General features: G+C 46.3%; 1 pseudogene; it reads right to left on the reverse strand.

Annotated features, from left to right (window-relative positions):
• The window catches only part of LOC143637778 (teneurin-4-like), a 373,204-nt pseudogene that overhangs the window by 185,449 nt on the left and 164,943 nt on the right, over positions 1 to 22,812 (reverse strand).

Raw genomic sequence — 22,812 nt, forward strand, 5'->3', positions numbered from 1 at the left:
GATGGGTCTTCCAGTGTCACCCAGGCCTCCTGAAGCACTCTGGGTGTAAACCACACCCACTCACAGCACAGATGGACCTTAATTTTTCTTCCATAAGAAAATAAGTCTGTTTCTCTCCTTATCCTCTCAGCTGTTCAGATGGCGTGAACCAGCCCAGGCCCTCTTGCTCCCCAGCTATGGAGAGAGCAGACTGCTGCAGAATGAGGGCAGGCTCTGGTCAAGGCTGCCAGTGCTCCAGCTTGTGATGCAGCTTTGGACAAATGACTTAACTTTCTTGGGCTTCAGTTTCTCATCTATTAAAAGGGAAGTAAAAGTAACCTGGTGCCTTGCACATGGTTGGGACTTGACAAATACTTATTGGATAATATTAATAAGAATATTAAATGAAGAAATGTATGTAACACGCAGAACAGTGTAGCATGAGGCAAGCTCTCAATTCCTGTGAGCTGCCTTCTCTGAGCAGGAGCAGAGGAAAGCCCAGATAGGATGGCAAAAGCCTCATGTTGGATCTGAGTCTCAGAAACGGGGCCCAGGGATAGGAAGGCTCTGAGGGGTAGAGCCACACCTGGTCTATACAGGGTCAGCCATTCCATCTGAATGCATTGTTGAGCTGGAAAGAGCTCAGTTTCCATCTCTGGCAATGTAATGACTAATTCTCTTACATGCAGAGACTGCTGGGAAGAATCAGTGGATGGGAAAGGCTAACACAGAACAAGGGATTTGTGATGCATTTGCCCAGTACAGCCTGTCTCCTGAAGGGGTGGGCAGCCAGGGTCCACCTGCTCACTAGGATTTCTGCAGTTCTATATTCAGAAGCCTTCAGTAAAATGGAGTCTGAGGCCCATAGAGAAGGAAATGCACAAATGGACATTTTACTGTTCACTCTTCTGGCACAGGTGCCTGAAATTACCAATATTTTTATCTGCCATCCTCTGTCTTTGTGTAGGCTGCTCCATCTTTCAGAAAGCCATTCCTATCTTCCGTTTCAATATCTGACTTGATTTACAAGCACCATGCCTCGCGTAAGCTTTATCTGATCTTCCTGGTTAGAATGAATTGCTCTCTCCTTCAGGATCCCACAGGACTAAGGTTTAAAGTCCAGGACCACGTGTTTGTCATCTGCTTGGCATTGCCAGGGGCTCCATACACATCTGGCTGTCCACGAAACTCTGGATGACTCCAAGGCAGTGATGCAGCTTATGGGGCTTTGCTTGTCCCAGGCAGCCCAGGACACAATGCTGTGGACAGGCTCCATGGAGGCTCCCACCATTTTAAGCCTGAGAGGGGGAGGGGAAGCATCCCCCCCTACTTAATCCCAGATTACCTGAAATCCCTACATTCAGGGATGGTCTTTGGCTGCTGAACTTAAGAGGGTTTAAAAATCTCTGGGGATTTCCAGTTGCCTGGAGGGGTGAGAGCTGCATAGACTCCACACCCAGCCTGGGCCACCCACTGGGCTGCAGACATTCTCTCACTTAAGCTTCCAAACACCACCTAGCTATGAACTGACATTTTAGCAACAAGGAAACCAAGACTCAGAGAAATTAAAAATCTTGTCTGCTCCCCGGGCTGGAATGCAAGTCTTACTTGACTCCAAGTCTGTGCTTTTGCTACAAGATGGTACTGTTATCCGTAGAAGGATGTCGCTGTTTTGTTATGGTTTTGTTGTTTTAAAGGGAGGAAAACATTGTGTTTGTTACAACTATCTCTCCTTGTGTGCTTCCTTCTCTACCCTGTCCCTCCTTTTCTCCCCCAATGAAGTGACCTCTGCTTCCTCACCTCTCCCAGGTCTTGGCACTCTAAGTGATTGTACTGGTTCTTCCACCCCTAACCCCAATGCTATTCACAAAGCAAAAGGAAAAAAAAAACAGCCATCAAGAAAACCTGTCTCACTTACTCATTCTCTCTCCCCATATAAGTGCAATTAAATTATGTTATTGCACAGTAATTAGAAATAAAAATAAAACAGGTGCAGAGACAAATACCTATAATTCCAGTTATTTGGGAGGCTGAGGAAAGAGGATCACAAAGTTGAGACCAGCCTGGGCAATAGAGCAAGGTTCTACCTTAAAACATAAAAAGGGGTGGGGATGAATGAATGTATTGATAACTTGGGAACAGTCTTTCTTGAGACAACATTTCCAAACCCAGGAATTGGTTGGGCTTCAAATTCAATGTGTCCTGTTTGCCAAAGGGTAGGAGAAGACCAACAGCATTTGCTGGTAGCTCTTACTAGTAAGAACTAGGTGGCTGTCAGTTGTTTAGTTGTTTAGTCCCCACAACAGCCTATTATCTATATGCACAGGCCAGGGAACAGAGGCTCAGTGAGAGCAGGACTCTTACTTTAAGTCGGACAGTAATCAGGAACAGATAAGGGCCAGAGACAGCCTGTGCTCCCTGCAGACTACACTTTGGCAGCTCTTTGGTGATTGCTTTCCTGGTTGCCCCTTTCCTGGACCCAGGAGCCCCTTTTCACTCTGCTGTGCTCTGGACGTTCCATCCTTGATGCAAGAACTTGGAGCCTCTCTGCTCTCTCCTTTCCTTCCTCTCCCTGTTCTGCAACATCTGTCAGTTCTGGTCCTAACCTCCTCCCCTCCTTTTTCTCCTTCAACAAACTTGTGCCAAACACATGCTACATCATGCCAGACCTGGGCACAAGAAGCTGCAGTTATGATACAGCGTGACAGTTGTTTCTGCCCTCATGGAGCTTACAATCTAACAGGGAGATAGATTTTCAACAATCATGCCACCACCATTTAGTTGTAATTATGGGGGCACCGTGAGCAAAATATGGGCATATAAATGGTTCCTGGTCGTGTGTGTGTGTGTGTGTGTGTGTGTGTGTGTGTGAAAGGAGCCTCTCTGAATAAGTGAAATTTGTGTGAAGCTCTTGAATAAAAACTGAGGAGACTGAGGCAAAAGGATTGCAAGTTCAAGGTCAGCCTGGGCAACTTAGTGAGGCTCTGTCTCAAAGTAAAACTTAAAAAGGGCTAGGGATGTAGCTCAGTGGTAGAGTGCTTGCCTAGCCTGTATGAGGCACTGGATCCAATCTCCAGTACAGATGGAAGGAAGGAAGGAAGGGAAAAAGGAAGACAGGGAGGAAGAAAGAAGAAACCAGGTGGGGAGGAGAACTGAACTGATTAGGAGAAGAGGGTGACAGAGAGCAGGCGTCTCCCTTCAAATTGAAGATCCTTTATCCTCTTTAGGTCCCTGAGCCACTTGTACCTATCATTTCCCATCCACTAAATTGGTCAACCCAAAATCAGGCAAGATTGTAGGGGTATTGGATATCTGGCTAGGTTTGGAATTCAGTCCTATGAAGACACTGGTGGTAACAAGAGCTTTGAACCATTTACAATGCATGGCCCAGGGATCTCACTTGGGGCGCTCCTTCCAAAAGAAGAAGACAGCCACAGCACAAAGAGGCTCACAGAAGCACTATCTGAAATAGTGAAGGATGGGAATGGGAGGGATACAAAGGTAAGTGTCATGGGGCTGCTCAGTCTGACAAGAAGGAGCTTAGAAATGCCTGCATGAAGAAGTGGCCCATGAAGGGCAGAGGGACACCCAGCTATGCATTCACACCACTGCACTGGGGCTGCATTCACCATCCTGCAGGAGGTCCCATAGGACACAGAGAAAATCCTAGAACGCATCCACTGCTTACTCTAATGTCTTAAACTCTAAATTATATCTTAAAAATTCACCAAAAATACTTAAATTTATCTTAAGAGTTTAGACATAATTTTAGGCAATTCCTGTTTCTGAATCCAGTAAACAAATCACTTCTTTGACTTCACTTCTCAAAAACAGTAGTCAGAAACTACCCAGACAGGGAAAGGGTAAGTGGTTTCCAGAGGCTCAGAATGAGGAGTAGGAACTGACCACAAAGGGCAGAAAGAACTTTCTGGAGTGATGGAAACACTCTGCATTTTGATTGTGGTGCTGGTCACACAGCTCAATCTCTTTGTCAGAATTAATAGAACTTCACACTTAATGTCTTATTTTCTGTCTGAACATCATATCTCAATAAATCTGATTTTAAAAGCAAGAGGTCTGGGCCTGCTGACTGAGTGCTGTGGAGGTGAGGGGCCATGTGTTAGGCCCTCCCTAGTGTTAGGCCTTGGGGTACAGGCAGAGCCCTGCACAATGTAGAAGAAGGAATTCTAAAAACTGGGGAGCTGACGTCGACCATCTACTCTCAGACACCCTCTCCGTCCTTCTCAGCCCTGCTCTGGGCCTTGCGAGCTTATCTACATGCCCTGGATGGGTGGGTTCCCCTGGGCTCCAGCTACTGGTTGGGTTCTACCAATGGGAGGAGATGAGAGGGTAGAAGAAAACTATCTCTGACTCCATCATTACCTTTCCTCTACTGTTCCTACCTTGTAGGAACAGCACTGTTTGGTGGTAGCCTCCCCAGGTCCTGGTAGAAGGCTGCCCGGGGTAGCAATAGTACCCTGGTATCAGTAGCCTGGAGTTGTGCTGCTCCTTAACACAAAGCCTTCACCCTTGTCATTAGTATTTCTATTACATTCTTCTCACATTAAAAACAAATGAACAATCAAACACACAAATAAACAAGCAAATCTAACAACCTCCTGCCTAGTAATTCCATTGCCAAGATCACTTTGAAACTGTTCTATCACAGGGCATCTCTGCAAACTGGAAAATTTTCTTTCATGCTGAGCTGAAACATGTCAAATGACTCATAATTTCCCCCTTTGTTTGTTCATTTTTATTCCTATCTTACAGATGAAGATCCTAGAGCTTAAGGAGGATAAGTTCTTGCCCAGTAGCAGAAGAGGGATGAATAGATGAGACCACAGGTCTATAGAGTCTAGGCACTTACCCCCACCTCTCACTCCAGACATGGGCTCCCCAAGATAGGCCTCTTCACATGGGAAGTTCTCTAGACAGAGAAGCTTGCTCCCCCAGAATCTGCTTTGGCCTTCTACTATATTTACCCTTCCAGCCTGGCTTTGCCCTCTGAAGCCCCCAGAGTAAGTCTGACTTCCCCTGCATGGCTCCTTTTGGGACATTGGGAGATATTTGTCTGGGGTATGTTATAAAGAGTACAACCTATATATAATCTTGCTATTAGCAATTCCTACGGAGCAGTGTGAAGGAATCAATCTTGGAGAAAATGTTAATGCAGGCTCTTGTATCTTTATCACTTTTTCTTCCTCCTAAAAGACCAAGTTCAATCATCTCCGTTTCCTATTCTTTGGGCTATAAAGCTAAATCTATGGCTTCTGTCCAAAAGGCCTGATGTGAAGTCGATGAGAAAGGAGAGAAAATGAGCCTTATTGCTCACTAATAGCACCCAGGCCCAAAGTGCAACAGGCCTTTGCTTATGAAGCAAATGACATCTGAGATCCTGACATTGCATGAGCTGAACCGGATGGGGATGAGTGAGTGAGTGTTGTGTGGAGTTCATAGCCACTCTAGCTTCTAGTTCTAATTATTTTTCTATTCATCTCATATCCATTTCAACTTTACCAAGCCTCGGGACATAAAATGGACATTTCTCCCACCATGCTTCTGCCCATACTGTTGTTCTGCCTAGTCTACCCTTGGTGAACTTAGCCATCATGCAAGGCCTTCTATTTAACCAAGCCTTATTGAGGATGGCTACCTTGTATGCAGCTTTGTCAAGGGCACAAGCATGCAGCAGAGAGCAAGATGTTAGGAGATGGGGGGAGTGAGTGATGGGCCCCTAAGAGGATGGGAAGTCTAATACCCTTCTAACTGGATTGCTGCCATGCTGATATCCCCTATGCTGAGGGAAATGACAGAGACCTTGGGAGACCCTGCACAATTCTTTGCAAATTATAGTTCATGCCCAAGTTTCCCCTCTACAGACATTTCCCAGATAGCCTCAAGAACTGGATGACCCAGGTTCTACCAGATGAAGAATTGCAATAATATTCCACCAAGCAAAGCTTTCCAGTAGCTGCCCTTTGAAGAACAGCAATTAAGTTTAGCAACATTCTCACTTACAACTTACACAATCACCACTTGAAGCAAGCATTCTGATTTTATTTTATGTTTTACAATCCATAATCAATTTCTGGTAAAGGTAAAAATGTGACTTAACTTAAAAAAGGATTCCTCATTGCTTCTGAGCATGTTACAATGTTCCAGTGGAGGTACATAGACTCTGCTGCAGCCCTCTTTTTGACTCCACCATGTCCTGGTACAATTTCCCACAGGCAGGGAACCCTAGACTGGGAAGACCCAGATGGAATCATCTACTCCTGTCACATTTCAGGTTGAAATAACCGAGGTCTACTTATAAGAAGCAGTAATGATAATCTTCCAAGGCCATCATCAAGGGACAGCTCCTTTATTACACCCACCCAGTGATTTTCAACATCATATTATATAACCTGTACAACAACCTTATGAAGGTGGTTTTATTATTCTTCCTACTTTGAAGAAACCAAGGCTCAAAAGGTTATTTCTGGAGAGGGTAGGGCTAGGATTTCCACCCAGTCTATCCAACTCTGAGTCCTATCTTCTCTCCCAGTGAGAGTACCATGCTTTGGAGAAATCACAGGGAGTGACACCCCTATCTCACAGACTGGCCTAGTCTGTTGATGGAAGAACCAGCATCTCAGAGGATCCTGGGGCCTCTGTAATCCACTCCTTCAGTAATCCACTCCTGGTTTTTATATTATTAGCAAGTCTTTTTTGGCTCCTATTCCAAAGGCCTATCTGACCAGACAGGTGCTTGAAGAGTCCTCAAAATATTAATTCAAGGTTTTTCCATGGCACTCAGTGTTCACCTCTTGTAGTCTTTGGAACAGGAGGGAAACTGTCAGTTTCATCTGGATAGAGGCAACTACTGTCAATGAGGCAAATTGAACTTTTGTGCTAGTAGAAGAAACGATGTGAGGTGCTTTGTAGGTGCCAACCCTTGCATCTCCTCCCCTGGAACAGCCAGACATCTCTACAGATGGTTCCTGACAGGTCCCCTGGTTGCTCTGTCACCTGCTCTTGTGACTAACTCAGTCTGGGAAGTTCCCAGATGCAAGACAGTCCTGATCCAAATTCTCACCCAGAAGCTCCTCATGCTCTGATATATGATACAATAATACTAGTATCATTGCTGCTGATAATAATACCTAACTTTCACAGGTGTTAAGTCTGTGCCAGGCAGTGGGCTAGGTACTTTATATAAATTATCTCACAACAATCACTATTATTATCCTTATTTTACTGAAGGATAAAATAAGTTTATGTGATGTTTCCAACCTTATTTTACAGAAGGATAAAATAAGGTTGGAAATATCGCATAAACTCAATGTAATATCTCAAAGCCTGAAAATAATGGAGCTGAGATGTGAAAGCAGGCTGCTAATTACAGAACCTAAACTCTCAACCAGGATGCTATTCTGGTTTCCCCATCTGTAAGATGGGACATCATCCCAGTCGCTCGCGTTGTAAGAACCATCTGAAAAGTGGAAAGTGATGTTCAGAGAAGTTAAGAAATGTTGCCCGAGTTTACACAGTGGGCAGGGGATAGAGCCAGGACATGATGTGAAGTCTTTTGATTCTTTATCATCTGGTCTTGAAACTACAAAAAATAATACTCATTTCACAGAATCAGTGTGAGGGTCCAGAGAGATGATACATATCATGGGTGTGGCCCAATGCTAGGCACACAGTAAAAATTCAAAGAACCAAATATTAAGACAGGTAGATTGTAGCATAAGGGTTAAGATTGTGAGCTCAAAAGAGAAAGTACATTTCAAAAGCACCAGTTCAAGAGCCAGGGCATTTGGGTTGGGAAGGTCACATTCCTAACATTTACCAAGTGACATTGGTAAGTTACTTTAGTTTACTGGGTCTCGGGGTCCTCATCTGTAAATTGTGCGGTTGTTAGGAGATTTCAGTGAGACAGCATAAGCTGTTCTCCTTAGAACAGAGAGAGGCAGGTGAGCAGCACACAAAGTCAAATGATAACAAGGGACCAAGATTATTCTTACTACTCTACAACACATCCTTAGCACCTGGAAAATGTTTTTAAAACAATAATGTTCTGTAAAATAAAGCATTATTACAATGCTTTATTTTACAGAACATTATTACAATGCACAAGTTTCACATGTTGACCTAAAACTTGTCTTCTCCACTTATTACTCTCTGCCATGTTGTTCTGCGAACAGATCTCTTCAGGAAAGGAAAAGCAAGGGCACTTAAGTGGAGACCAACAAGGGCCAGAAAATTGTAACAGGGAGAAGCAGCAAATGAAAGGAGGAAACTCATCCTCAATAGCTGCCTCGCTTAACAAGAGGACAGGTGTCCTTTGGAGCAAAAATGTACATTTTCTACCTGAAGAGATCCCACAACTGCCAGAGGGTCCTCCCCAGACTCCCACCCCAGGCCAGGTGAGCCAAGTAACTCAGGGTAGGAAGGGAGGAGATGGCAAGACCCTCATCCTGCTGCCTTTGTGGGTGGGAAGTGCTCACTCTGATTTCTCTATTTTTCCCATGAAAATACCAGTAAATAGCTCTGCAACTGAAAGGTCACTGGCTGCTCATTTCTCAAGAAACTTCCCAACAAAGAAACTGAACGTCAAATGGATCTGTCAGGATTACCATCCAGATATGGCAGCCCTGGGCAGATACCAGCAGAAGAAAAATTCTTTTGGACTCTCTGTTTCTGACTCCCCCTATTCTGGGGGTGTGATGTGATTCTTATCTAGAACTTGATAGGATGTATAAAATAATTACAAATGAAAAGGTTATTCATAATTTTTAAATGAGTTAATTAGTAAACCCAGTCAGATTCACTCATTACAGTAATTAATAATTGATTATACTTGAAATTAAACACAATTTTTCATCAAAAATCTAATTAAATATCTGTGCTTTTGCCTGTTGATTAGATCAGTTGGTCTGCTGGAAAAGAGTCTTTGTAAAGGATATTTGTGCTTGGCTGAGACAATTAATTTGATTTTTAATAATTGATAGTTCCTTATAAGTTAGTCATCACAGCCTGTAATTATGGCCAAGCAACAAGTCGCTGGTTCTTTGGCCCAGCTGCTGGAGGGAACCGGCATGCAGGCTGCCACCACCCCACCCTTGGAGGAAGGGTGGTTGGCAGCACACCTGCAATGCATTCACCTACAGAAACTCACTGCAGCCTCTCATGCTTCCTCCTACATTTGTGGTCATGCATGTTTTTCAGATGAGGAGATCAGAACTCAGGCAGAGCAGTGAGGTCCCCAGAGGAGGGGTGTGGAGGGGGGCAGAGCAGCTGCCTGGTGGTAGAACGGGGAAAGGAATCCAGGGCTGTTAGGCACTAGGGCCAGGTGCTTCCCCAAGTCCTTGCTGTGTCTCCAGGTAGCAAAGGGAACACCCAGGCTTGCCTCTTTTTTTTTTCCTTTTTGTCACTGGGGATTGAATCCAGGGGCACTTAACCACTGAGCCACATCCCCAGCCCTACTTTTATACTTTATTTAAAGACAGGGTCTCTCTGAGTTGCTTAGGGCCTCGCTAAGTTGCTGAGGCAATTTTGAACTCATGATCCTCCTGCCTCAGCCTCCCAAGTCGCTGGAATTACAGACATGCACCACTGCACCTGCCCAGGTTTGCTTCTTTGACCTAATCCCTGGGTGTGATCACTCGAGTCCTGTCTTAAGATTTCTACATAGATACAACTTTATCAGAAGGATATAATGAACTGACAACTCCTAACTTAGGACACAAATTCTCCTAAAGTGACCTTAGATATGTCTACCCCCTCCTCTCTATGCCTACACTGTCACTGTCTTTGCTGAAGCCATTGGCTATTTCTGACTAAGAGCTCTGCCTTCTGCCCCTTCATTCCTCTACACTTATCTTTGTAAAATAAAAATCTGGCTATGCCCTACTGTGCTTATGACCCTTCAATGACTCCCCAACTGCCCATCCAATAAGGTGCTCAGCTGGACTTCAAGGTGATCTTCATAAATCTGACAAAACATTTGTATATTAGCTCCAAGGGGTACCCCAGTCCTGAAGCGCTTCAAGAACCCTTTCTGCGGCATGGTCCTATTTCAAGTCTCTGCATGTTCTCTTGATTTAAAATACCCTCCTGCATGTCTACTTCTGCAAACTCCTACTCTAAGATTCCATACATACATCATCACCTTTCCCAAGAAGCTCTCCCCAGGCCTCCTGGCTGGGGATTGTTGCTCCCACAGCCTCTGAACTGCTGTGTCCATCAGTCATTCTTAATTTACCTGCTAACACGACTATCTCCTCTTTTAAGCTATCAACCTTACCTTGAATCCCAGCACTTAGCATAGTGCCTGGCTCAAAGCAGGTATGGCTTGCTGAATGAAAAGTAAGATTCACAAAATCATTAAAGACTCAAAGACTGTTTATGTTGGAAATGAAATTAATGGTCACTTAGTAAAAATTCTCTCAATGCCTGAATCCTATGCTTGCTAAGTGGGCATTGAGCTCACTTGTACCTTTCCTACGACAGGGAGTTTACTACTTCCCATAAGTAGCCCTGTCGTTTTTATTTAGCTGAAGATTGACCAAGTATTCTTATAAAATGGAAGAAGAAGCCCATGGAATGAAAAATAGTTTTCTTAGCTATAAAAATTTTCTCCTCCTCCCTAAAATTATCTACTGTTATGGTTTGAATATGAGATCTCCTCAAAAAGTTCCAGTTAATGCAGTAATATTCAGAGAAAATGATTAGATTGTGAGAGCTGTAACCCAATCAGTCCACCCTAGCTTGAATCGACTGAATAGTAATAGTAAGCAGGTGGGGCATGGTTGGAGGAGGTGGGTCACTGGGGACATGCCCTGGAGGGGTTCATCTGCCCTGTGGCCCTACACACACACACACACACACTCTCTCTCTCTCTCTCTCTCTCTCTCTCTCTCTCTCTCTCTCTCTCTCTCTCTCTCTTCCTGGCTACCATGAGGGGACCATCTTCCCTTTGCTATACCCTTCCCTCAGGATGTTCTGCCTCATCCTGGGCCCAGAGCTTTGGAATCAGCTGTCTATGGACTGAAACTTCTGATATCATGAGAAAAAAAAATAAACTTTTCCTCCTCTAAATTGTTCTTGTCAGGTATTTGGGTCACAGCAATGCAAAAGCTGATTAAAGCAGCTATTTGGTATAAATCTCAAGGCTTCAATGCAAAATATTGCTGTCTATATGTTGCAAACTATTTGGTCTTGAACAATGACAGTGCCTTTAATAGTCTACTCATTTAGGAAAAAAATAATATCACAAAAGCATGGGAGGGCTATGTCAGGGGTTGAGGTGGTGGCGACATACTTCTAATGATGCTGGTGATGGTTCATGAATTCCACAACCTTCACCTGTGATCCAGGCTACAAAAATGATGCACCCTCTCAGAGAGCCTGAGTGGCCCTGACCTCTCCCAGTCTAGCTGTTCCTTTTATCTAATGACCCATAGCAGGAATGGCAAATAAGTGGCAAGTCATCTATATTCTCTACTCCTGCAACTGTGACAGATATCACTAATCAATCACAGACGCTCTTTTTGAATCTGAATATAACCTCAGAATCCTTCCCAACACAACGTTCTAGGTAATAACAACTAATCAATTAGGTAGAAGAAAAGATTAAACATGTATGCCATCCTGCCTTGGAGCCATGCATTTCTGTGAGCCAATCTTTAAAAGAGGAAAAAGAGTCCTGTCATACCCAATGAGGCTTATTATAGTGTGAGATATAAGATTTCCCTATTTGCTGGACTATCATCTTTCTCTTTACTGGTTTTTATGAAATTCAAAAATCTTGAGGAGAAGTGACCCTGGAGCTTACATCCTTACCTAGACCCTATCCATGTTCAAGCCATTTCTCCAGAACTCTCAGTGCCAGCACTGTCTACCTCTCAAGCCAAGCCCCGCTTTTCACTCACAATGACTTTGCTTGTTACGGGTTCTTTTTCACAGTGGATGGCACTCTGTCTTCCTTTGGCCTCTGCCAGTTAGTTCTATTTCTACTTATTAGCATATGTTAGGGAAAAAAAAACATTTGTTTACAGAATTGTCCCTGAATTCCTTAGTCTGGGTTCAAGGGCTTCTTGAGCTGGCCTGACCTTAGGTCTTAGAATTATGGAACCTGAAGGCTAGAAAGGCCTTTACTAATTGGCTGGGTTACATAGAGATGGAGACTCTACTCGACATCCACAGATCTCTTCAGATTAATCTTTTCCTGGGAGAAGACCAAAGAGAGGGTCAGAAGCTGGAAACCAGACTGTGATAGAAATATATCAAAAGAATGCAGATTGGGAGCTTGTCTGGGAGCAAGACCAAGATAGTAGATCAGGAGGAGTTTCTGACATCACGTCCATGCCCTGGGAAGGGGTAAGCAGCAGGAAGCCAGTGTGGCGCCAAGTCTCTGTGCTTCCTTCAGTCTGCTCACTGGCACCCATGGCTCCTCAGTTGGGATTTCTCTGGGCTCCTCACCCTGGTTCAGCTCTAATCTTGGTCCCTCTGACACCCTCAGATGACCATGCCAGACCCTTCCCAGCTGACAGGCTTCCCTGGCAGTTTCCCTCCAATGCTGGGGTGCTCTACCCCTTTGTTACTCCTCACTATAGCCACCTGTTGCTTTCTCTCCAGTCTCTCCGTTTGCCATTTATTTTTCAGTAACTCCAATCTATGACACTCATGCCACAGACCATCACCTCAGAAGCTCATCTTAGTGGTGTCTATGCATCTGTGATAGGCATTCAGCACATACGGGACAGATGCTCAGCTTTCTTCCTGGTCTAAGTGCAGAGGGGAGGGGAGGAGGGTCCCAAAGAGCTGAGCCTGATGGTTTGGGATGCAGGCTAGCTCAGCACCCCAAGGCTGCTCATCCTGTGTATTGTGACGGCTGTGCTGATGAGGAGGCTTCTGTGCCCACAGGAACCTTGGTTGCTGCCCTCTGGGCCAAAGGGGAGTCATGGGGAGCTGGGATGAGGATGCACTTACCCACAAAGTATGCCAGCAGGATGACCAGTGTGGCCGAGATGACGATGGCACTCAGGGCTGCGCACTTCCAGTTGCAGTACTTGGAGGGCTTCTTGAGGTTGAAGGCTGGCCGGGCGAAGGTGCTGCGGGCAGGGGGCGGGGTGGGGGTGAGTATACGGTGCTGGACGTCAGTGGGTACCCTGGAGATGTGGTGCAGAAGAGTGGGGAGGTGCCTCCAGGGTTGAAGAGGAAATGCCTATGGATGAAGAGAGGCCAGAGGGCGTCAGGGTCTGCTAGCTGACGAGGCGCCCAGCTCGACCTGCAGGACAGAAGCCACAGGAGAAGCATGCAGAGGGCCTGGAGAGAGAGAGAGTCACCACAGAGAAGATGGCAGGGAGAGGAAGAGGAGAGTCACAAACCAGATCACAGAACGGGCACGAAGACAGGTTTCCAGGGAACACGAATGGGACAGCCCTACCTATGACAACCCCACCGAAGCCAGGGCAGAAATTGTTACCCACTCAACCCAGGCTGGCACGGAGGTCTTTTTCCTGGGAATCGATGGTGCTTAGAGTAGCTTGCGGAATTAACTATCTGTTCTTTGAAATTATTGAAGTAACTTGGAAAGTGTCTAAAATCCTGTCTGTTCCTGAGGCGCTGAATACGGGATCTAAATTTTTTCTTCTTCTTCCAATACTTGCATTACCAGTGTACATTGGTTAAGGACTGGAATATCCTACTTTTTTAAAGGGGTTTAGTTGGGCTGGAAGCCAAAAAACCACCACTAAGTTCTGCCTGTGGCCAAGAGTCTGCTAGTGGCTGTTAAGAATGCCTTCAAAGCAATCTGCTTGGAAGCCAGGCGGATGCCTTCTGAGCCCCAACGTGAAAGCTGGGTGGGAGGCAGATGGGTGACTGTATCCTACAGCCTCACTGCAGTCTTGAGGGCAGCGGGGCATGGTCAAAGCACATGGTTGTAGCCAAACTAGGTGTCCAGAGATCTTTCCCAGCCTGGCTTTAACCATGGCCAAGGAGGACTTGCATACAGCCTGAGAAATGGAGTGCTTTCGATGTACTGCATACCCTAGTCCTGGTGGGAACCCATCCCTCTTGGGGTACAAGATGCCTCAGGCCACAGAATACACACTTAGGGCCAGATGCATATAATACATGGCCTGTACTGCATAAAGATTGTTACGTGAGATGGTTTTCAGAATGGTGGAGGCAGCCAATGAGATGGGGGAGAACGGCATATTAACAAGACTACTGTTAATATGCTGGAGGACAGGGGATTCCAAGGACAAACTGCTGCAAGTTGAACATGGAATTGGGGATGGGCATGTGACATGGCATTGTTTCCCCAAGGAGATCCCAGGGAAAGGTCTCAGGGTATGCATGCAAGTGCAGGAGCCACAAGGAGAGCACACACAGAGAGAAGGAGCATGGGGATGTCACCTACCCGTCACCGTAAGCCCCATCATGGCGGGAGGCGCTGAGAATGTCCATCTCAATGAGGTTGTCCTGCAATGTCCCTAGGAATGGCTGCTTGCCTATGTTTCTACGCACACATGGAGACATGAATGAAGCAATGAGTCATGCATCGATGAAGGGGGAGAGTAGAGAAACACACATAGTGACTGTTCGGTGCAGCTGTGTGTGAGACCAGCGGGACATGGTTTCCAGGTGATGGGGTCAGTGTGCAAGCCACATGTGCAAGGGGTCTGCCTGGCTCACAGCAATCAGGGGGACAATTCTATATACAAACCTGAATGGCAGCTGTGTGCATCGAATCACAGCTGTCCCTGAAGAGGACTGACATGAGTCCAGCACTGACCTAGGCACGTTACACCCCTTCTCTCAAATCTTCAAAATAAGCTATGTGAGGAAGGCAGTGCTTTCCCATCCTACATCTGAGGAGCCTGAGATGGGAATGGTAATGGCCCTGCCCAAGGTCACTAGTGAGCAAGGCTGGAAGCAGGAATGTGAGCTCAGGTGAATCTAGATCCAACCCCTGCACTTAATCCCCCACTCAATGACCTACATCTGTTTTAATGGGAGACATTCATTTGACTTGTGTAAAGAAACAAGAAAGCCAAGCATTGGGCTATCATCTCTGAAGCAATGATGCTCAGACTTGAGTGACCAGCAGGACCATCTGGAGAGCTGGGCAGGCACTGCCCACCTCCAGGGCCTCAGAGTCAATGGGTGGGGACTGATAATCTGTATTCTCCCCAGCCTCCAGGTGGATGTTGACCATGGGGAAGTGTCACTGTCATTTAGCTGTGTGGGCTCCTGAGAGATGGCTGATTGGCAAGGGTGGCTCCCCATGGAAGACACGGGGGGCTCATCACCCCCCTGACTAAGGGCAGCATAGCATGAATGATGATAGCCTCACTGGCCCTTTTTGATCCCAACCAGGCCTGCTAAGTGACATCTGTCACACTCGGGTGCTCTGTCTTCTGTCTTCTGCTGTTTTCAGGAAGGTTCCCACCACACTATATGACCCTGAAGTGAATCACCTCTAACAAGCCAGCAGAGCTTCAGCTTGCCACATGCACCCCAGGGAAGAACTGGCTGCAAAAAGTCAACTGTGGGCCCAGTCCTGAGAGGCGGACCTTCCTTCTGACTCTGCCCAGGCCTGAAAACAGCATACCCAGATCCAAGAATCTTTTATGCTGCCTTCTTGCTGTGTGACTTTGGGTAAGAACCTTAAATTCCCTAAACCTTCCTTCCCTGTTGTTAAATAAGGATTGTAATACTAAGCTCACCAAGTTTGCTATGAGCATCAACTGGGTTAATGTTGGATGACTTATTAAGGGTTACAAAAATATAATAAAAGTGCTAATGCTAAATATGATAGCTGCTATTTATCCTGTATCTACCATATTTTATTCATTCTTCTAGGAACTCTACAACTGTCTGATTTAAATTTGATTCCTCACAACAACCCTACAAGTCAGTACTGTTACCTCTGCTTTGTAGGCTGGTAGAGCAAGGCTGACAAGTAATGTTTTAAAGGTCATATCAATAAGCTGACACTGGCTCCTGGGTTTGCTGGAGCCCAGCACTCAGGTCCTCTCTGCTTCATAACCCTGCCTCATTCAGCACAACCTGTGACTGCTGACCCCCCGACTGGCCTCAAAGACCAAAATGAATACTGCAGTGGCCATGGCGACCTCCCCTTAAGGTGAGTCATGGAGCATGGCAGGCTGGGCAGCAGGTGTTCTGGTGGTGTTCAAGGCCCCCTGAGCCATCCCTCAGTGCCTAGGAGGAGCTATGGGGGTGGGCAAGTCCCTCAGAGTGACTTCATTGCTACCCCCAGCCAGGCAGTCCTGCTGAGGGAAGGCCTGGGGCCCAGGGGAGGCATACAAGCTCAGGGCCAGACCATCTGGGTTCAGGTCCCAGGTCCATCCTTCACCTGCTCTCAGCAGGTAAGGGGATTCTCTAAGCATCCCCGAAAGGGGATAACTTCTCACATGTTAGACCCTCAAGTGTAATTTGGATAACTTCTCTGTCCTCAACCCTCTCTAGTCCTTCCCAGGGCCCACAAGATCTTGCGAGATTTTAGCTTTCCTCCACTTTTCAAACCTCCTATTCTAGACTACAGATACACTGCCCTCTTGCATTTCTAAAACAAGCTAAGCCTTTGTGTTCATCTGCCAGAATCATCCTTCTGCAATGGCCTGTGTGGGCCACCTCCTTCCTCCTCAACTAGGACCTTCTCACCCTGCTAGAGCAGCTCCTACTCACTTCCCAACCACTCCTGGCCCTAGCACTGCCTTCTTCTCTCTCCTCTCTGCTTGCCCCTCCCCCCAACACTGTTAAGCCCTATGAATAATAAAACTGCACAGGGGCCAGGGAGTGATGATGGGGAAGCCATAAACATATATATGTTTATCTGCTAATTGTGTTTCTTCCTAATGCAATTCAATTTCCACGAGGCAGGAGTCTTATCTGTCTTGTTCACTACTATGTGCTCGGAGTCTTAGAGGAATGCCTGGCACATAGGGACTAAATAAATCTGTGTGGAGTGTTGCTGAATTCGGGGTACATGGACCATGTGCTTAATTGAAGATAGCAGCAGGTGGCATTTATTTTTATTTCTTCTATTCCCTGCACTTCCAGAGGGAGTTTCCGTCTCTCTGCAGCCCCACAGCCCAGCATGAGCAGCCCCAACCATCCCTGATCAGAGGAAGAGTTCTGCTTCCTCCCTGGGACTGGGGCTGGCTGCACAGGCCACTCCCCAAAACACCTGGGAGTTTGGCTAGGGTCACCAGGACACACTGTGCTCTCAGAGTCAGGTCTGTGTCTCAGTCACAAATAAATAAGTAAGTATGTTTTCAGAGATAAACAAAAGGATGAAGATCAAAATGTTAAAGGCAGGGATTGTCAAGTGCCTGAATTGCATGTTTTTTAAACTTTTATATTTTAGAAAGAAACTTATTTCTAAAAAGGGAGAGAGCTGGCAATGTTGGCAGTTGTCTTCTAAAAGTACAGGTCTGTTAGGATCAGGGAAGAAGCAGTGCAACATAATAAAGGATTTCTACAGCAATAGGGTGCCAAACCTCCTGAAAGAGCTTTACAAACATACTAGCTTGGATATAAATTATTTAGATCCCTTGGGAATCTGGGGGGGATTTGTGCACTTGCTGTAAACGATGGATGTTCAGAATGTTACTACTACCTTAAGATAGTCTTTTTCTCTACTTGTAAAACTTAGTTCTGGGCCAAATTATTTGTGCTCATTTAACTGATGAGGAAACCGAGCCCCAGAGACACATATACCCTACTCCTGTACACACAGCAAGATAGCACTGAAGCTGAAGTGAAAACCCAGTGTCCTGGCTGCCAGCTTAAGAACATTCCCTAAGTTACCTGACCACCACCCTGTTCCTACTACCCTGCAACACTCTGTGTGCCAAGGTCTTCTAAGAAACAATGGCTGTGAGAATTCCTCCTTGGGAGCCTAAGCTGTTGAGCCCTCCCGGGTCAGGGTCCTGCATGGTCTCCTGCTCACTACTACTAGGGGCTCTCAGGAATGGACACCTAATTCATTTGACCTTCACTTTGATGGGTGTTACTACCTCTCTGACAGATATGGAAACTGAGGCTCAGGCAGATGAAGTGACTGCCCAGGGTCATTTGGCAAGGAAAGGCAGAGATGGGACTCAAACCAAATATCTGACCTACAGCACCTTCAAGAAAGAGGTCACCAGCTCTTACACTCAGGTGCTGTTCTGTTCTTGGAACCCTTCTCAGAGTGGGGAGGAGACTGGGTCCACTTTATGCCTGAACTAATCCCTGAGCTGCCTGAAGCAGGAACTTCCAGGCCTGTCTGTGACCCAGGGCAGGTTGAGCTTATTTGCAAGGGCAGAAATGGCTTCAGGAAAGAAGTGCCCAGGAACCGCAGAGGCAGCCATCCCCCGAGACGTTCCTGTTCAACAGCCCGTCTCTACACAATGAGCGTGCTGTCCTGGACTGTGTTCCTGCCCACAAGATTCTGGGACAGCTACCACTGCATCTGAATCTCACCATCCCTCAGTGAGGTAGGACAGGCAGGATTCAAACCTGTCTGAGACCCCACGGTGTGCAGGGGGTCAATGACTCGATGAAGACCACAGTCAGTTTTGGAGCTGGCATTTGAACAAATAAAGGAAGAAACAAAAAGTGCACTGGGAGATCCTTCCAAAAGCCCATCCCATAATTCCACTTTTGAACTTAAAAGATGCTGATAGCTAGCTACTCACCCCCACTTCTACCACTCCCGCCCCCATGGCCACAGGGAAAAGTGCAACTTCCTTTCATGTGACTCAGGTCCTGCAATGTCCATCTCCTTTGCTGACATCCTCATGAGACCACCTGTGCTCCTACTTCACCCAACTATTTGCCACCTCTCCAAAATGCCACATTCTCTCCCAGCTCTCGGCTTTTTTGCTCAATTCCTCAACTCAGAATTCCATTTTCCCCTGCAAACTCCTACCTGTGGATGCCTTTATAAGCTACTTTCAGTAATTAGGAAGTTGGCTTTGGGCATCAGTGGGTTGCAGGGGCTCTGAGCCACCCGGCCTGGGTACCCTGGCCCTATTATTTGCTGGCTGTGGACTTTAGGCAAGTAACTCAGTCTTCTGCCTTTCAGATCCTTCATCTATAATGGGGATGCTAATAAGACAACCTACTTATGTGGAAAAGACTTAACATGCAAGAAGGGCTGCTATCAGGCGGGCTCTTGGCTGGAATCCGGAAACTGAGGTTTCAGGAGTGTTCCCACTATGCCCTGACTGGAGCAGCTGGCTCACTCTGCCTAAACTACCTGCAAAAATAACATGGTTAATGCTGAATACCTGCCTTCCTTCTGGGATTCTGGAATTTTCCAGGCAGAGGGCCCACAGACCAGCCCCTAGTAAAAACCCTGGGCACCGAGAAACTAAAGAGCTCCCTGATTGGCAGCATTTCACGTGTTGCCACCCTATTGAGGACTGAGGACTATGGATTTGCACCTGGTTTGATGTCTCTGGACTTCACCTCATGCTCCATTCTTTTGCTGCTGTTGCTTTGTATCCTTTCACTTAATAAAGTGGACCCTTGATCTGGCTGTCCATGAGTCCCATGAGCCCTACTACTAAATCTGGAGATGGTTGTGGGGACCTGAAGAGATGACCTATGGGGGACTTGTGATGATAAAAGGGTAAAGTGGGAAGACTGTACTCAGTAAGGATTCTATGAGGGTTTGTTGATGGCTACTTGATGCTCCCAAGCAGAGGGAACCACACCTGGCCCCCCGCTGAGCGTGTGCATTCTGTCAGAACACTATGTGGCATGTCTGCCTCCCTCCACAGCTCATGAGCTTCTTAAATGGCAATGCTCTGTGTTTTAAGCATGTTTGTGACTGAATGACAGGGGAGGCTGTCCATTCTAACTCAGCAATGCTCAAGGGTTGCTTTGGCCCATGAGAAGGCACTGTGAGCCATTCTGGGACCCACCCCCAGGCTGGCCCAAAGGCCATTAGGTATCCCCATTCTGAGGGTGGAAAGGCTGTTCCAAAAATGTAGTGTGACCACAAAATGGGCCCCAGGCTCCCAAACCAGGCCTGAGATCAGCTGAGCCGTGGCAGAGGTCTGGCAAGCCTTCTGCTCTGACTTCTCCTTCATCTGACAGGAGCCTGATGGGTTATTAATCAGACAGTCCCAGAGAAATCAATTAAGCATCTGATGCTGCGCAGTGAGAAAGAAGTGGATCAGGGTTTGGGGGACCCTGAACACATGGCCCTCTGAAGAATGGATCACAGAGTCATCTGTGTGGCTTAAAGCAGCATCTCACCCCAGCTCTAGGAAGCATGAGTAAGCCAGGTCCTCCCCGGGGGCCCCAAGCTGCCTTGGGGATCACAAGAGGTGCAATGGGCACGGAGCATGGAACACCCCTACAGAAGCCCTCTGTCTCCTCCATCCTTCTGCTAGCCTTTATTTTTCTGCCAACATAAATGTAATCCCTCCTGGTCATCCTACCAGCTGTTACTTTACTTGCCTAGCTATTTACTTTAGCCTCTCAACATGGGCTCAGTTTGACAATTAGGAAAGGGGCTGTGACTATTTTTCTCTGGTACCAGGAGGCTCTCCTTCTGGTGGTGCTTAGCAAAAGCTATTTAGGACAACTGTCTCACATAAGGCCTGCTCACTCAGCTTCCAGGCCTCTCTCGGGCCCTCTGGTCCTCCACCTGGAGGACCCCTGCTTGCTCTTCAAACCTGTCGCACAGCATCAGGGTCACTGGGAAGCCAGCCCTTATCCCAACTCAAGCTTAAGTTACCTATATTTATAATTATTTGTTCCATCACTCATTCATTTTACCTGTGTGTTAATATTTATCAAGCACCTTCCCTCTTATGGCCAGCACTGAGTCCTGTGCTGGGAATCCCAAGCAATGAGAACGCAGCACACACCCTACACTCACCTCGACCACAGCACTTATCCTACTGTAAGAGTCTGTTAGTTCACAGTGGGCACTCGTATTAACTGAATAACGAGTACTACATTTTCTGTCGTTAATATGTTATTAATACAACAGCCTTACAAAGGTGTTGTGGATTAAAGGTGACTGTCAATTCTTTGACACTTCTCCCATTGAGATGCGAAGTCTGTTTCCACTCCCCTTGAAGCTGCCTGGTCCATGACTGCTTTGACCAACAAACTATGGTGGAGGTGATGCTTTGCCAGTTCCAGGCCAAGTCTTTTGGAGGATCAATGGCTTTTGTCCTGCTACCTTGAAATCCTGAGTCACAGAAAAATGAAGTACAACTGTCCTGCTTAGGAGAAGTCCTGAGATTGTCAGAGGGAGAGGGGTCCTGGTGAGTGCAGCTCTCTACCCCCAGCAGGTGTCAGGTCCCAGCTGACCCTCAGCACCATGTGGAGTGGAAGAGCCAGCTGGGTCCTTCCTGAACTCCCCACTCGCCCAGTGAAGTATTATTGGCTGGATGTTTTCTAAGCCACTAAGTTCTGGCTAGTTTGTTATGCAGTAATATATAATCAGAACAGGAAATTACTATTATTTTCTCCATTTCAGAGGTCATGAAGTTTAAAGTTTAAGTCCCAGCTAATGTGCATGAGGTGGGAGTTTGAGCATAGGGTGCGTCTGACCATAACATCTGTGCCATGAACCACTTGCTATGGTCAATGGACTATCACTTATGCCCTTTGAACACCAAGTCACACATGGTGTGCAAAGTATGAGAAGGGGTAAAACTCCTCCATTCTCTTAACTCCTCTGGTGAATAAGGACACTCCAAATGACTTCTTGACAGGTTGACCTCGGGAGGCAGACATACGTGAAAAGAAGGGAAATCGCTTTTGCAGTATGACTTCTATATGCCAGGCTCTGTGCTGTGTGCTTCTTAAATGATATCTCAATTCTTCTTCCCAACCTCCTTGAGAAGCTTGGATTCTTATCCCAAGTTATAGAGCGGGGAATCAAAGTTCAGAGATGTTAAGGAACTTGCCCAGGCACTGAGCATTAAAGCTGAGGTAAGAACGAAGCTCCACCTGACTTTAAAGCCCACAGTCTTTCCATCTGGCCAAGCTGGTCAGCTTGTGATTCTACCTGGAAGATTTGTCACTAATCCCTCTTAAACTCTACCTTTTAGTTTAATGCTGTGCACCAGTTAAGGTCAGTATAAAGACCCTGGGTTCTGATTGTGTTATCCACCATATCAGATACTTCCCTCAGCTGCCATTCATCCTTCATGACTCTGGGGTCACAAAGGGAAGCTTTCTCAAACATTTCATGTAGAGCATCAAGAATAAGTAATGCTTGGCTAGATCCAAAAGTGAGGAAGAGGGGCTGAGGTTGTGGTTCAGCGGTAGAGCGCTTGCCGAGCATGTGTGAGGCACTGGATTCCGTCCTCAGCCCCACATAAAAATAAAATAAAGGTATTGTCTTCACCCACAACTAAAGGGTGACTCTGGCAGAGCTCAGAGTCCCTGCAAAGGTGCAGAGGCATGAAAGGGCTGGGGACTGGGGGAGATGCTGTTAAATATATTCAATGTAACATTTATGTCATTGTGTTATATATATATATATATATATACATGGATATATGTACAAAATGGTGTGAGTACATATGTACACATTAACAACATTTACCTTTTGGAGGTAGATATGGTGACTTTCTTTTCTTCTTACTTACTTCACTTGCTAACTGTTCTGTGATGAACATTTATTATTTGAGTGATAAAGTATAAAGGAAAAGAAAGCACAACTCCATGCAGCGTGAGCAATGGTTGTGGGAAGGTAGAGGATCTGGGAGGCAGGCAAGCAGGGCTCATGAGGCGGGAGAGGCGAGCTGGGCCCACCTCTGCATCACACACTGTTAGGAAAACCACCCTGGC

This window comes from Callospermophilus lateralis, unplaced genomic scaffold (genome assembly GCF_048772815.1).
Source record: "Callospermophilus lateralis isolate mCalLat2 unplaced genomic scaffold, mCalLat2.hap1 Scaffold_63, whole genome shotgun sequence".
In the NCBI taxonomy this organism is placed as follows: Eukaryota; Metazoa; Chordata; class Mammalia; order Rodentia; family Sciuridae; genus Callospermophilus; species Callospermophilus lateralis.